General features: G+C 45.6%; 1 protein-coding gene across 6 annotated transcripts in view; it reads right to left on the reverse strand.

The window, feature by feature from the left end:
• Positions 1–17,719, reverse strand: part of REPS2 (RALBP1 associated Eps domain containing 2) — a 425,141-nt gene that overhangs the window by 108,512 nt on the left and 298,910 nt on the right. The gene's annotated exons all lie outside the window — the stretch shown is intronic.

Below are 17,719 nucleotides of genomic sequence, written 5' to 3' on the forward strand. Positions count from 1 at the left end.
GCTCTGGTGCACGCGCAATAACAGGGTTACGGAAGGCGCGCGCACCCGCTCTACTTACTTGCCGCCCCCACGATCTGGCTCCGCCCCCCTGTCGGTTGCAGACTATAATTCTTGATTACCTCCCTGTTTCCTCCCCTGCTCTGACTTACCTATCCCTGCAAGTACCCACTCAAACCTATGCTCCTCCCTTCAACCCTATTGGCCCTCCTTCCCATATAACCTCACTCTGTCCTCTCAGTCCTTGCTCTGCATAGCTTTCCTGTAGCTCATGTGTGTGCAGTGTCTATGCCCAGCTCCCTTGTCTGTTTCAGCCCTGGTTCCTGTCCCTGCCCCTGTTTGGATTCCTTTGGCTTGAACTTGAACTCTGCTTTGGACTTGACTACGCTGCCTTCTCCTGCTCTTGAACCCTGGCTTTCAGACATCACTACGCTGCTCTCTCCAATCCCTGAACTCTGGCACTTGGACATTACCCTCCGACCTCTGGCACCCCGGACTCAGCAAGTATTACGTTAACCCTTACGTACCAGGCCCGGCAACGCTATTACCACACTCCGGGCACGCCCTCACTGCTGTGGGTACGTGTTATACCCTTACCCACCTCAGTACTGGGGACTGGCCAGGTCTGCGGGCATACAGGCGTTACACATGTAACTGCATGTGTAATAAAAATATGTGTGGGTTTTTACTGTTCATGGGGTGCTAACCAGCGGAGATGTGCAAGGCATGAGTTTCAGGGGTGATGTTATGGTAAAATGTTGTCAGGGTGTGTTTGGGTAGAAGGCGGCCAATGTTGCGAGTACCCCGAAAAATGCACTCAGGAATCTCCCCAGTTTCATGAGGACACGAGGAACACAGACCACTGGATAAAATCCTCCCTAGAAAGCAGTTTATCGCCAAATCTCCCTGCTTCAGTACAAACCAGGGCAGTAAGACCGGGCAGGGAACAGCGTTACATTACAGGTCCAGGGGTATGCCCACATCCCAGAACCCAGTGAGGGGTTCCGTACCTCTCTCACCAGATATAAGGTGAAGAGTGTTATAGGGGTTTTTAAGTTAACATGTAGAGTGTCAGCTCTGCAGCCCGATATTGGCTGTAGTGCTGTAAATGTATTATAATTGTCTGTGTGTGTCCGGCTAAGCATAAGAGAACCACATCATTATGCTGAGTTACATTGTATCAGTTATGTATCATGTGTGCGCATTGCAATAGTGTTTCACTGCCAACCGCAAGAAAGGAAAAAGGTTTTTAAGAAACAGCAGCCTTGCGCGTAGCATATAAGCAGCAAGCTAACTTTGGATAGGAATATCCCAGCGCTCTGATTTTTGCTATGCATACTGCTAGGAGGTAATCATTAAGCCTGTTATGTTTTCTGTATTAGAAACTTTCATAAGAAGTAATGAATGAAAGTCCCCCTCTTTTTGGTGTATTAATATTATAAGGGTAAGGGGATTTTCATTCAGGCCAGAACAGGAGGTAACACTTAGGGTATAAGTAGTAGGCTTTAAATTGCATGGAAGGAAATCCCAGTGAGTAAGCAATGCATAATTAGACTCAGGTTTCTAAAGCCACCCTGCTGATTCAGTTCCCCTGTGTCTGGAAACAGGCCGTAGTTGAAAGAAACTGACACTGTCAAGTGTTGAGTGGGGAGGGGGAGAGGTAAATAGTTTCCCCTGACATATGTCCAGGTGTCAGGGGAAAGGCAGACAACATGTCACCAGGGAGGTGGGCATGGCTAGGTATGCTAAGTGACTTAAGGGCGAAGTTCGCACATGATCGCAGCATACCTTGAAGCCTCTGCCAGGCTCCCCGAAGTATGGGTGAACCTTGCCAATAGGTGGGATGTTTTGTTCCCACGTCGCGATTTTGTGCACAGTGTAAAGATAGAACCTGTGCAGTTTTAAAAGTCTGTGCAGCCAGTCAGGAGGTATATTCAACATGCTGTAAAAAGATTCACCTGAGATTCCATCGAAAATTCTTTCCTGTAACCACCAGATGTAACATCGTAACTAAGTGTATTTTCGTATTATTTTGTAAATTAAGCTGTGTATGTTTATTCTGTAAATGAATAGGTGAATGTGTGAGATAAGAGAGGTTTGATGGCGAAAAGGGCAGTAAAATCCACCATTTTAACTATTAAGTTACAATGGTTTGTAACCTTTTCAGGATGATCAATCCAAAATTATTTTAGCATTTTTGCACTGTTCTGTTTTTCCCCCTTTTTTCAAGACATCATTTGTGCCAAGTTTTAATCCACCTTCATTAGTTCAGTGTGGGTGGGACTGCACCAGTGTGACTTCTCTAGCCCTGAATTTTAGGCCTAGGGCAGGATTCTGCAACCTTTCAAGTAAGAAGAGCCTTTTTTTCCAAGAGTCGGAAAACATGAATGAACATGAATACACCCCCACAAACACACACATGATATATACATATACTGTACATACACTCTCCCCCCTTCTCTCACTCTGCTCTCATTCTCTCCTCCTTTCACTCAAACCCTCCCACACACTCGACCCCACATACAATCCTTCCCCCTCTCTCACTCAATCCCCCAACACGCAATTCCCCCCCCCCCCGCCACACACACTCAATTAAAGAATTATGCCTAGGGGCACAGTGAGAAACCTGCTGTGGTACCACATCGCTGGAGTGGCCATTCAGAAGGTTGTGGACTTTGGGCCTGACTTCCAGGAGGGCCTACATCTGACTCCTGCACCGTCAAGGTATACAGGCAGGGGAGGGATTGGTTGAGAGTGAGGACCTCTGGATTGGCCCAATTTACAGTGCTGGCCAGCCAGGCCCCGGACAGAGCCACATCTATTTACTCAAAGAGCCGCATGTGGCTCGTGAGCTGCGGGTTACAGACCACCGGCCTAGGGAAATCCCTGCACAATCTTTTTACACAAATTCATAACACTGTTTTTGCATATCTACTTCTTATTAACCCTTTTTGGAGTCCTAAGACGTAGCCACTATGTCATGGAGTCTGGCACTCCAGGGGCCCCATGATCGTGGCTACGTCTTGGTCTTTTACATCTCGTTTTCTAGGCGACATCAGTTCTGTGCTCCACTGCCGGCACCAGAAGGGTTAAATATAGTGAAAAGAGAAATAGGCCACAGAAAGTCTGACCATTAATCACCAGATTATTGAAGGAGTAGAATAACTTGGATAAGAAGAAAACTTTAGACATACTGTAATTGGTTATGATAGCATTACTGTGTTTATCTGGGTGGATGAAAGCATTCCATTGATTGTGGACTGCAACTGGCAGAAAGACTATTTTTATCTTACAAATGAAAGCTGGTATTTTACCCGCATACTCCTATTGTCAGTCATGACGCATACTGTATGTGTGAAAACACATACCTGTAACCTATAATGATCAGCCTAATGCATAATTGTTTAGGTTTATTTCACACAGCTTATTAGTGCTTAGAAGCAGGAATTTTTTGACTGCCTGCTTACTTTGTTAGAAGAAATTCTGCACCTACAATACAATCTCCTCAAATACAAACAATCTCCTTTTGCGTTGTGTTTTGTTTTTTTTAGCTGACAGATAACAATGTCTTTTCTTGAATAGCATCATCTGGGATTTACTGTTTTGCAGTCAGGGCTGGAAACATACACAGCTGTCCAAAAAACAACATAATATTAGTAGAATCAAAAACCGTGAAGAGTCCATTTTATGCTGAGTGAGACCCACATACATAAAAGGCTTTCTATTCTTGTTTATATTCTGTGCAACAGAGGCATAATTATGGAGTTTTTGTTGTTGTTGCTGTAGTCAATCACCAATTTATTTATGGCCACTTTTTTTCTGGAATCCTGAATTGGTGATGCAATAAGCCACTCAGATATATGCCCTCAATTCAATAAATGCAAATAGTTTTGCCCCTTTTCAATATTTTTATTTTTTCCAAGCAACTGTACTAAGTTGCTATTACTACTCAACATTTATTGCCAAGACACTGGGCAATTCTGCCAAGTTACAGTAAGGCAACATTTTGCCCATTCAAATGAATTGAATTATTTGTGAGCTTTAGTAAATATGACCCATTTTGTGAAAAGCGCTACAGTACTTTACTTTGCACTCTTTACCCTGGCAGAGATCCTCATTCTATATGAGACTCTAGCGTAGTGTACCATTCAATGACCAAATAAACAGTGGAGTATGGGAATTGATCCCCGTGCCAGTGCTCGTCTAGATCATAGAGAGAAACATAGTCACTGTATAAAGTCAGTAGTAGCAGGCAATAAGTTTGGTGCGATCCCACAGGAGATGTATAACCTCTGCCCGAAATATGCTTACATATCAGGCTAATGAAAAATGTGGACGATATCGCAGGTAGGGGAAAGCAGAAGAGCAGGGGGAGGGAAGAAACCGGCAGCAGGAGACACACAGCCACGCAATGCCAGTAAACCCAACGCTCACTGCTGCAAAGCCCCAAATAGATCCTGCTGTCACACACTGGCCATGATAGCATGGAGGACAAATTGTAAATCAAATCACAGTCCTAGGATGTCCGTGTCCTTTGCGTCCCGGTGCAGCCAATGTCGATCCTGGTCGATGCGTGCTCCAGCCGAAAGTAGATATGGGAGTACATATGGGAGTACAATGTGTGGTGCTAAGAACCGTATACAGTTGTAGTAATAATGAGATAATGAGAGTAATTCCTGTGTAAGGTCTGGGATGTGATCTTGATTGTAGAGGGGTACTGGATGTGGTATCCTAGTTGGTAAACCAGCATAAATGGCACTCAAGTTGTCCAGGAACCCAAAGGCTAATAATCACCCTAATAGATAATACCCTAATCCCTTGGTAAATTGATATAACCATGTAGCAAACAGGAAAAACTCACGAATCTGCTGCAGAGTCCATGTTAATCCCGTCAGACCTTCAAGGTGTGCCTCCGTCCTTGGAGATAGAATGCAATAGGAGAGAGAAATGGCAGAGCACAGCCGGAATCATCCAAAAAAGAGAATTAGGAGGAAAGTGCGTTATCCATAAAAGGGTTTAATAGTCATGGAAGGAAAAAAGGCAAGGCATTACCCTACCAACATGTTTCGTGCTACACAGAGCACTTTATCAAGGCATATACATCCTATCATCATTAACATATGTAAAGGTTAAAAAACAATTGGCTTACCAATCCTGAAGCATATCTGGGAGCCACCCCATGATCTGGCTGATGAAACTCTGGTGTGGGGTTAACTAAGCACGCGCCCCCACACGCAGCCCCCGCCTCCCACACGCAATTCTGGGCCAACAGATAGAGAGCCGAACTGTCACACGCTTGCGCAGAGGCAGCAAAAGGCTTCCCCACTCATGTGACCAAGGAGCGTGCCTAAGGAGTGGGGGAGCATGCCGGACGCGCGCCCGCCCGCCAGCGTCATCAACCATATTCTACTGGTGCGCATGCGCACCTCACAAGGAAGAAGGAGGAGAAGGGAGAATAAACCCCCCCGATCCCTCCCCTTTGCCGCGCACATAGGGAAGTGAACACTGGAGCCCCGGGTGAACACGCTCGTGCAATAGCAACTATATACTATATAGCAAATATATACTTGTAAAAAAAAAACACAGGGAGCCCAGGGGTTGCTGTTGCGCAAGCGCGTTCACCCGGGGCTCCAGTGTTCACTCCCTTATGCGCGCGGCAACGGGGAGGGATCGAGGGGTTTATTCTCCCTTCTCTTACTTCTTCCATGTGAGGTGCGCATGCGCACCAGTAGAACCTGGTTGATGACGCTGGCGGGCGCGCGCGCGTCCGGCACGCTCCCCCACTCCTTAGGCACGCTCCTTGGTCACATGAGTGGGGAAGCCTTTTGCTGCCTCTGCGCAAGCGCGTGACAGTTCGGCTCTCTATCTGTTGGCCCAGAATTGCGTGTGGGAGGCGGGGGCTGCGTGTGGGGGCGCGTGCGCGCTTAGTTAACCCCACACCAGAGTTTCATCAGCCAGATCATGGGGTGGCTCCCAGATATGCTTCAGGATTGGTAAGCCAATTGTACCCTTTACATATGTTAATGATGATAGGATGTATATGCCTTGATAAAGTGCTCTGTGTAGCACGAAACATGTTGGTAGGGTAATGCCTTGCCTTTTTTCCTTCCATGACTATTATACCCTTTTATGGATAACGCACTTTCCGCCTAATTCTCTTTTTTGGATGATTCCGGTTGTGCTCTGCCATTTCTCTCTCCTATTGAAAGTAGATATGAGCAGGTAAGAAAAAAGGCAATGCACTGGAAGAAGCCGGTATAAATAGCTGGAACAATAGCCATAAAAAAAGGTTTAATTATAATGAAAAAAGTCACATAATTTCAGCAGTCATCTCTGACGTGTTTCGTAACGCAATGGTACTTAATCAAAGAGTGACTGCAGGTAGACGGGAGGATCCTTTTGTAGCGGTTTCCAGTGATTAATGAAATGCAAGTGGATCGAGGTAAATGCTGGAGAGCTTGTTCTGTCTGTATATAAACAATAATATAACATCTGGTTCATTGTCACATAATGTGCTAACATGGCTAGTGGGTGCTATGGGAGAGATGTAAAATAGATTTAATTAATATTAAAGCAGCAATTCTGTTTTGTTTTTTAATACAGTAGTTATATGATTGAAGCAGGGGGTCTCCGTAGGTGAACTGTGGTCATTTCAGCTTCTGGGACCGCCTGCTTCGTTAGATACTTATCTCCGTAAGGGGTGCCGGTATCAGCTCCAACTGGGCTATGTGAAGCTATCAACATGGTGGATTTAAAGTTCTCGCATCAAGCGGGCCAATAGTATGCTGTGACATCATCCGTTGCGGCTTCCTATTGGCCTGCGTGATCAGGACATTTAAGCCTGCGAGGCTGCTACCGGCAACACCAACATACTTATGTATCTCGGGAAGCAGGGTTTCAGCTCCGTAGACCACCTGCTTTTTGGGGAAACAGTGTGTTGTACTGTATTGCTTTGCAAACTGTTCCTTGTGCTGGAAATGTCTTAGGCTGTGGTCTCAGTGTGTCCTCGGCGTGCGCTGTGCGCACAAGCACCGCCCCCAATCTATCCGGGCCCAGTACATGCATCGGCACGCATTTAGCAGCCACACTGTACTGCAAGTTTTCACACATACAGTACAATTTTTTTGTATGTAGAACTTGCGACGGAGATTCAGCAATGAGGGCGAACCAGCCGTGTGAGGTCATGGCCACGCCCCCGCAAAACCCCCGCCACGCCTCCTCCCGTCACAAACTCTCACTCTCTCCCAGGACCACAATCTGCGATGAAGCGCTGTGCATGCGCCGCCCTCCCGCCGTTCGCGTGTGCTACAGAACGCACTGGGACCGCAGCCTTAGCTTCTTGAGTGTAAGAGAAGCCTGCATAGCACTCCATACCCTTTGGCAATGAAGGAATTAAAGGTGCAATGTACAGGATGGAAAAAAAGTTACACAATTATGTTCCTGCATTTTTTTTTTTTTTTTTACAAACATTCAGTGTTACATAGGTAAAGAATACTCCCCCGTTTCCTCCAAAAGCAGGTCGCGTTTTTCCGTTGAATAAATGTACTTTGTAAGATACCTAAATACATACTATACAAGTTAAAATTCAGAACCAAAAGACCAAAATTGTGCTCACTGAAGCTACTTTGTACCTTCTGTAAGAAACAAGAAGAACTAAATAAAGATATGCACTATCATTATATAGTCAACCACATACGGGTTTTGGAGAGAATAACACAGCTCTCAAAGATTGGCTCCCTAGCCTACATACCATATGTTTCCTATGTACAGTAGCTACCGTACATACTGTATCTAAATAATGCATGTTGAACTACAGTAGTCTGTGTTGTAAGTCAGACATACATTCTGATGAATAAGAATTCTAGAAAGTATGAGATGCCCTTTTAGAATAATCCAAGTTCATAAAGCAGGCAATATGGCTATTTCCATAGCCACCCCATTTCTTTGCTTGTTTTGTTTTAGCCCTTCCATCAATGTCCAGCAGCACAGTAGCACATTGCCATGCAATATTTAAGTCTCTACAGCACTTTGCCATTAAGTATTCAATAATTCCTTGGTGGTTATTATTTAGTGTGTGAGAATCCATAACTAAGGTGGCCATATGTACCGGTTTGACTGGGACCGTACCGTTTTTTGAGGACTTCTCCTGGTGTCCTGAAGGGGTGAAACATCTTTGAGCAGCAATTTCAAACCCGGAATATTTGAGATGTTTCAACCCCAGCTGCTGCAGCCCGGCTTCCACTGCTAGAGTACCTCTACCACCTTCCGCATCTGCCCACGGGAGTAGCTCGGAGCCTGAGGCCTTCCCAGTGCCCTCCCCCCCTCAAAAAAAAGTAGAGTGTGTAAAAATAAATAAATGGCTTCCCATTGCTTTTCACATTATTCCCATCTTTCATATGAAGTTTCCCAGCACTCTGCTTGGACTAAGCGTTTACTTTATTGCACCTCCTATATATGCTGCTCTGTGAACGCTGCATCTTTATAGCTTTTAGATTCTGGAGCAATGTCAAATTTGTTCCCTCTACTGCCAGATGAGCCAACAAGGAGCACAGAGCATTGCCAGCCTCGGTATACAGATCCAAGGATAATAACACTGCAGATTTTCCCTCCACTACGCCAAAGTCCAATCATTCCCCCCCCCCCCCACCCCCAAATTAATAAATGCATATAAAGAATTATAGGTAGAAATTAAGGAGAGCTGAATTGTTTAAGTCTCGTGATCATCTGTGGTTATTCCACTAATCCCAGCCCTTAAGACCACCGTTCTCCATGGATCTGCAGAGCGTATACACTATACCCCCTACCATTGGGCAGTGACAAGGGGATAACTACTTCTGATAGACATTCAATACAGCCCTTCATGGGGTATGTTGCCTCCTCGACAACTTTCCCTCTAACTTCTTCCTCACTTTCTCATCCTGTCAAGGATCCTTGGAGGCACCACTTTGCACCCCCTCTGAGCCCCCCAGGGGGGGGAGCTGTGTGTGTGTGTATTGGGGGGAGGAGGGGGAAGCTGTATCTGTGTATCTTTGGGGGGGGAGCTGTGTGTGTCTTATGGGGGAGCTGTGTGCGTGTGTCTTGGGGGGAGCTGTGTATGTGTTAGGGGTGGGAGCTGTGTGTGTGACTTGGGGAGGATCTGTGTGTGTGATTCATGGAGGGAGGTTTGTGTGAGGAGGGGTGCATTGAGTGAGTGAATGAAAGAGGGGCTGTAAGAGAGGTGAAGGAGTGAGAGGGAAATGTGAGAGGGGGAGTAAGGGGGGGTAAGAGAGTTGGTAGTAAGTCACAGAGAGGGGGAAGAGAGAGGAGGGTGGAGTGAGTGAAGTGTGCGTGAGAGAGAGAGAGAGAGAGAGAGAGAGAGAGAGAGAGAGAGAGAGAGAGAGAGAGAGAGAGAGAGAGAGAGAGAGAGAGAGAGAGAGAGAGAGGAGTGCGCAAGGCCGCCGACAGATTTTATGGGGCCCAGGACTACAGTTTAGACCGGGTCCCCCCCACGTGTCGGCGGCCTTGCGAGCCTCCACCGTTCACACCCTTGTGAACCATCTCCTCTATTTTCCCTTCTCTCCACGTGTATTTCTCTCACTCTGCCCCATCCCCCCACCTCCTTCTTCAACCCCCTCTCTCCGCTATAACTTAATTATCCCTTTTCATTCAATCACGCTCCCTCAATCTCCCCCATAATAATTATCCCCCACTGCCAAACACAAAATGCAACACACACAGAAAATGCAACACACACCCCCTTGTACCTGACATCACCGCCCCCCCTTGTACCTCACACCCCCTTGTACCTCACACCCCCCCTTGTACCTCACACTCCCCCATTCCCTTGTAGCTCACATCACCTCCTCCACTACACATCACATGCGCACCTCCTGTGCAGTGCCTACAAGCCGCCGAACTTCTGGCGTGTGGGCAGGGCCTGCATAGGAGGCCGCAACAACAGCAGAGAGAGGCGCCTGCTGCAGCTGTGGAGGCCCCCCACAGCCTCCGGGCCCAGGACAACTGCCCCGGCTGTCCCCCCCCTGTTGGCGGCACTGGGAGTGCATGAGATAGGAGTGTGTGAGAAAGAGGGTTGCGTGAGAGCACTGTGCGTGAGAGAGGGCGTATGAGAGACAAGGGTGCATGAGAGAGAGAGGGGTGTATGAGAGAGAGAGGGGTGCATGAGAGAGAGAGGGGTGCATGAGAGAGAGAGGGGTGCATGAGAGAGTAAGATGATTAATAATGTTGTACTTTGTCATTTTAAAAATATGGTCACCTTATCCATAACACATGTGGTACAACATATCGAACACCTTTGTACTATTTTGCATTCTTTAGTTGAATGCAACCATTTACAGAAGCCTTTACTGATGAATACTGCAAAAAAACTAAACAATAGTACTGTCTTTTCAGTGGAAGAACCTAGTGACCACTGCGTGACTCACTTACTTTGGAATATATTTAATAAAGTACAGTAAAGTAAAGAACAATTATTGTTATTAACAATTCACAGCGACGATAACCCCTCACCCATCTTATTTACTTTGTAACTTGTTTGTGGGCAGGAATTGATTGTACCTGGAGCACCAAGAAATAATTGCTATTATCAGTGTTCGACAAATCACCCAAAAATCTACTAGCCCAACCAAAAAATCTACTCGCCCCTAGCCCCGCCCCCAACCCCGCCCCATGTCCCGCCCCCAGTCCCGCAGCCAACCCCGCTTTAAAATAAAACACATTTAATAAATTCCTAGTCAGAACAACATGTATTTTTGACATAAATGTATTTATTGTATTACATTATACTACAATTAGGTGTGTGTGTGTGTGTGTGTGTGTGTGTGTGTGTGTGTGTGTGTGTGTGTGTGTGTGTGTGTGTGTGTGTGTGTGTGTGTGTGTGTGTGTGTGTGTGTGTGTGTGTGTGAATGCCAGATCTTACCTGATCTGCAGTCCCTCAATGTCCAGGTATTCCTCATTCCAATATACATTGGAGGGGATGTGTTCCCTACCTGTCTTCTGGGTTAGGGGGGGTTCCGATGTCTTCCATGTGATGCTTGAGTCAGATCTGGAAGAGAGCAGTATAGGTTATTTCGGTGTAGTATAGGGCAGTTAAGATATATAGGGTAAATAAGATATCCAGAGTGTGAGAGAGAGACAGTGGGTGAGAGAGAGAGAGAGACACACACACACACACACACACAGAGCAGCACACACACACAGAGAGAGGGAGACAGAGAGACAGAGACAGAGACAGAGACAGAGAGAGAGAAAGACACAGAGAGAGAGAGAGACACACAGAGAGAGAGAGAGACACAGAGAGAAAGAGAGAGACACACCGAGAAAGAGAGAGACACACCGAGAAAGAGAGAGACACACCGAGAAAGAGAGAGACACACCGAGAAAGAGAGAGACACACCGAGAAAGAGAGAGACACACCGAGAAAGAGAGAGACACACCGAGAAAGAGAGAGACACACCGAGAAAGAGAGAGACACACCGAGAAAGAGAGAGACACACCGAGAAAGAGAGAGACACACCGAGAAAGAGAGAGACACACCGAGAAAGAGAGAGAGACACCGAGAAAGAGAGAGACACACCGAGAAAGAGAGAGACACACCGAGAAAGAGAGAGACACACCGAGAAAGAGAGAGACACACCGAGAAAGAGAGAGACACACCGAGAAAGAGAGAGACAAAGACAGAGAGAGTGCGACAGGGAGAGGGTGAGGGCGACAGGGAGAGGGTGACACAGGGAGAGAGCGACAGGGAAAGGGTGACACAGGGAGAGGGTGACACAGGGAGAGGGTGCCACAGGGAGAGGGTGCCACAGGGAGAGGGTGCCACAGGGAGAGGGTGCCACAGGGAGAGGGTGACACAGGGAGAGGGTGACACAGGGAGAGGGTGACACACTCACAGACACACACTCACAGACACACACACAAACACTCAGACACACACACGCACAGACTCTCTCACACACACTCACAGACACACACTCACAGACTCACACAAACACTCAGACACAAACACTCACAGACTCAAACACACACACACACTCACAGATGACACTTACAGACGACACTCACACACAGACAGACAGACACACACACACACACAGACACTCACACACAGACACTCACACACAGACACTCACACACAGACACTCACACACAGACACTCACACACTCACACACCCACAGACACACTCACTCACAGACACACAAACACTCAGACACAAACTCAAACACACACACTCACACTCTCTCACACACACTCACAGACACACACACAGACTCACACACTCAGACACAAACACTCACAGACGACACTCACACACAGACAGACAGACACAGACAGACACACACACTGACAGACACTCACAGACACACACATCCACACTCAGACACACACACTCACAGACACACACTCACACACCCACACTCACACACAAACACACACACAGACATACTCACCCACACTCACTCACAGACACACAAACACTCAGACACACACACACCCACACTCACAGACACACAAACACACACACACACACTCACAGACACACACTCACTGGGTGGGTGACTGGGTTTGTATTCATTGGAAGGGAGGGGGCCTACCTGTTCCTCCAGGGCCTGCTTGTCCTCCACATGCTGCTCCACATGCCAGAGGATCAGGCAGGAGTTGCGGGAGGATCGGGGGGATGGGGGGGCCAGTGGGGGGATGGGGGGGGCAGTGGGAGGATGGGGGGGCCAGCGGGAGGGTCGGGGGGCCAGCGGGGGGTCAAGGTGCCAGCGGGAGGATCAGGGGGCCAGCGGGAGGATCGAGGGGCCAGCGGGAGGATCGGGGGTCCAGCGGGGGGGTCAAGGTGCCAGCGGGAGGATCGGGGGGCCAGCGGGGGGGTCACGGTGCCAGCGGGAGGATCGGGGGGCCAGCGGGGGGGGTCAAGGTGCCAGCGGGAGGATTGGGGGGCCAGCGGGAGGATCGAGGGGACAGCGGGAGGATCTGGGGGCCAGCGGGAGGATCGGGGGGCAGCAGGTCGATCTGGGGGCCAGCGGGAGGATGGGGGGGGTAGCGGGAGGATCAGGGGGGCCAGCGGGAGGATCGGGGGCAGCGGGAGGATCGGGGGGGGGCAGTTGGACAGGCGCACGGCCGCCAACCTCCCCGATGGCAAACGTGGCAAGCGCGTACGCCCAGGCTGCAGCCAGGAGGGGGGTCAGGGGGAGGTCAGGCAGCCAGACATTCGGGCATTAGTTGCGCAGGGAACGGTGGTGAGCAGGGAACAGCCGCACTGCCACACCAACATCCCTGATGGGCATCGTGGCCGGGAACTCCACGTGCCGCCCCCCCTCCAATGCGTGTGCGCGCACCCCCCTCGCGCCCAGGCTGCTTCCCTTCTTCCCTGCTCCTATTACCCTGCCCGCGCGTGTGCCAAAGGAGCGTGGGATGGAGGGGAAGCGCCTACCTTGTCATCCAGCCCTGGGCAGCAAGCGGGGTAGGGCGGGGGGGTTGCCTGTTCCTCGCGGCAGGCCAATCAGGGAGGGGAATTACTTATTTATTTAAAAAAAAAAAATATTGGCGCGAGCAGGGGAAATTCATAGAGACGCAGCAGCAGCCTAAATCCACTCGCCACGGGCGTGTAGTTATCATTAATTGTCGAACACTGGCTATTATTACTATTATTATAAGAAGGCAGCATTGTCCATGTGGAGATTTTTTAGGGAGCCTGGTCACCCTGCCGGCAAACCTAACATGTGCCAGATCTTCAGAGGTCCCTTCTCTGACAGGTCCCTCCAGCAAGCCAACATCCTCCAAAACTGCAGGTAAGCACACTCTGATCCCCCTCATTCCTCTTCTGTGGCCCTACCTGCCCCCCAGGCCCATGCCTCCTTCTTCTCCTCCCTCCACCTCGCAGGTACATAAATACCCACCTCCCCAGTACACAGAACTTCCCTCTCCTCCCCCAGGCACATTAGTATACCTGCCCCCCAGGGATATGACTATACCCCGCACACTCAGCACAATGAGAATGTACAATCAGTATCATATTCTCCTTTTTAATATAAAATAAATCTGCAACTATAAATGCAGAATTTTTATTCATACTAATGCACAATATTAATTTTCTAACGTTATTTGAGGGTTCGCCTAGGACCCCTAACACCTTTGCACTGGTCCTACTAGTACCCTTTTACCAGTATGTTTTAACTGTAATAGTTTCCTATTGATATGTAATTGTATATTTTACTATGTTACAAAATACATTTGCAGTTAATCATGATATTTTAAACTTGTCGGTGCATCTTTTTTTCCATTGTGTATCAATCTATCCTCATTTTCCATTAGACTGACCAGGGGCCTACACATCACCTGTACTGTATGTCTTAAATAATGTGTTATACTGTATAGCCTATTTTATGCCTCAGTCTGAACCATGAAATATATTAATGCCCCGTACACATAAAAACACAGGAGTAGGTACAGTATAATCTTGTTTCACCATATGATATGGCTTACAGTATCATCATCTACATGGTTTAAATAACTACTTTTCTGGTGTTAAGGATCTAATTACCCTAATGCATGTATCCACCTACATCAAACAGTGAATGATTCTTCAGATTTCAAGTCACACTGTTGTTGACACTGACAAAAAGATAAAAGAAGAATTCTTTTTTTGTGTGTGTGGGGAGGGAGGGGGGGGGGAATTCTCAGATTCCAGTAGTAGTATGAAAATCTAAGCATCCATGTGATATGTAGTAGTTCACAAGGTAATAAAGTATTGCATCCAACTTTAAAAAAAAAAACTAATATTATGCTCCATACGACGACAAAATCTTTCAATCTCCATTCGTATTCCTTCCCAAAACAGACAACCTGTCTGTGCCTTCAATCGTACATTGTTGTAAAGTTCAAAGGAATGTTTAAATGATACCTTACCGCAGACTAAACATGACACGATTACAATTTCAGGTTGGTCTTCTTACAGTGTCTGTCATTCCATGACATGGCATTTTTGTAATAAGGTTAGTTATTGAAATTCAAAAATGGGGATTTAAAAAAAAAATATATATAATATATTCATATTATTCAACCCTTTCAGGTGGTTAAACAATATAAAATCAAAAGTTTTCTATTTCCACAGAAAAAGATTTGGACTTCTTTAAACACATCACATAAGGCAGCATAGGCCTTTCATTGCTTGAAGAACAATGCACTGCAGGGTTTTCAAACAGTTGAAAATATGGGTCAAAAGACGAGTGCAGTAGTTTCCAATGGCATAATATTGTTGTGTTAGTGTATTGCAGTGCAGATTGCTGCAGGATGAAAATGATTTGCATGTACAGTACTGTAGGCACAGTGGCCGCCTGGTATCGAACAATACAAGGGAGAATGTTATCACATGACAGGTGGGGTGAGAGGAGGCAAAGCCTGTGCAGAGTGAATGTGTCTGCGATTTTTGCACAGATTTTTTTGTGGGTAACTAAACTTGTTCCCCTGCAATATCTTTTGAACCAGGAGGTCATAGGGTGCTATATGGTATACCAGTACTGGGTCACATCTTGAGTCAGATATTAACATGATTATAACAAATAAATCCATTGATTGATTATTTTTAAAGGGAATGCTTGATTTAAAAAGGAGCCAGGAGATGGATTTGAGGAGGAAAGTGTTTGAGACAAATCTGTCAGGCAATGAGATGATTAAAGGACCAGTGTCTAGAATAGCCTGCAAGGGTAGAGGTAATAAGCATGATAGCTAATCTCTAGGTGGCTACACTAGCTGATATATTAATGGGCGTTTTCAACTGTTCAATCAGAGGGGAAAGCATTGGTGTTCGTTTTAGAGAAAAACGGTGGTAATTTAAATGAGAACGTAGGTGGGGAAAGACTGAAGAATTTGCCCTTCTTTTGTTGAGGCGCAGGAACACATCACTAAAGGGGTTACAGTGATGGAATGTTGCAAAACACTATACTTTGCTTAGAGAATACTTTGCCACACACCTGGAATGATGCACATTACTGCATCATCAGGGTCGCTGACAGTGGCGGGGAAGGAGGAGGCTATACAGGCTTATTCTCCATCCCTGCTCGAGAATGTCTTGGACCCAGTAAAAGTGGTAAATGGATCGGATTATCACTAATTTACTTTCACTGTCAGAATCTTTGAGCACAACATCTTGTAGTTGTATGACATCTGCGGTATTAGTCTCTTGTAAGGAGCTGAGAGATTCTTCCTTGTCACTTCTTACTGATGGTTAAATGTATTAAATACAAGGCTGACAACTGCAATAGCATAAATGTCACAGAATTCCAGCGTACAAGCAAATACTCGCAATCCTATTTCACGGCGGGCGAGTAGAATTTAAAGAATTAGTTAATGTAGCCTTGTATCATGTACATGTTTTCATAGGACAGGTGTATATACCAGAACAATCTCCTAAAAAAAATCTAAATAATGTTATGCATATAAGATACACTGACTTATTACAGTAGATGAGGTGAATTTGAAAGCATACATCTTATGTGACATGCTTTTTTAAAGTTCACCAGTAGCAATATAATCCAATAATAAAAGATTTGCCATTGATACATTGTAAAACATGTTAACTAGATTAGTTATTCGTGGCGATATCATATCTGGCCAGCAATGTACTGAAATATATTGTAAGCCCTTTATTAGGTGATGGATTATTTAACAAGTTGAAACCAAAGTTCAAAATCATCTAACCTGAAGGAGCAATCCATGCTATATGATACATGTTTTTTTTAATTAGTTCTGTAGTATTAGATAATACTAACCACATTATTTTTGTAATTCAATGCTTAATGACATATTTAATGAGTTTTAATGTACTGAGCATCCTTTGATTTTTTTGTTTTAACACACTTCCCCAGCAGTGCAAGATATTTGCAACACTTTCCTGTTTGTGATAACTTGTTGCCAATTTTCCCAGCAGTTTGAGCTGCACGCTTTAACAATAGATAATGTTACCTTAGTAATATACGAATACATTGTTGCTGCTGAGTTACACTGACTGAAGTACTCATTGAAATTGAAAGGCAGTAATTTAGTGAACCCTAGGAAGTAGAATCTTTGCTGCTCGATTACAGGCGAATAAATTGATCGGTAGCTAAGGTAATTAATTTTCAAATAAAGGTTATCAAAGGCTGCATATATTAAATCAAATATATATATATATATATATAAATATATAATCAAAAAATAAATAGATGATACCGTTCTGTGGCTAACGAAATGCTTTTATTTGTGCGAGCTTTCGAGATACACTGATCTCTTCTTCCGGCGATGTTACAATGAATGAAGCAAGCAAAAGCTACAGTATACTAGTTTGTTCTTATAATACTTGTTTATTGCACAATATTTATAATTGTGGAATTTTCCATATACATTTATACATGGTATAATTTCCACATCATACACTTTAGTCACTATTAGGGATTTTTTTTATTCACAATACTCTGGCGCTACTTTATTTGCTATATATATATATATATATATATATATATATATATATATATATATATATATATATATATATATATAATCAAATATATATATATTTTTATTTTTTTTATTTTTTATGTGCCGCTTGAATTGCCTTATTAAGCAAAATGCTTGTAGGTTATTTAGTGTAGTTGCTGTAACATTACATTACAATAGATAATTATTCTCATCTGGAGGTTTAGGCCTCGGACATAGTACAGGCGCGTCAGCGTGTGATGTAAC

This window comes from Ascaphus truei, chromosome 3, assembly GCF_040206685.1.
Source record: "Ascaphus truei isolate aAscTru1 chromosome 3, aAscTru1.hap1, whole genome shotgun sequence".
Taxonomy (NCBI): Eukaryota; Metazoa; Chordata; class Amphibia; order Anura; family Ascaphidae; genus Ascaphus; species Ascaphus truei.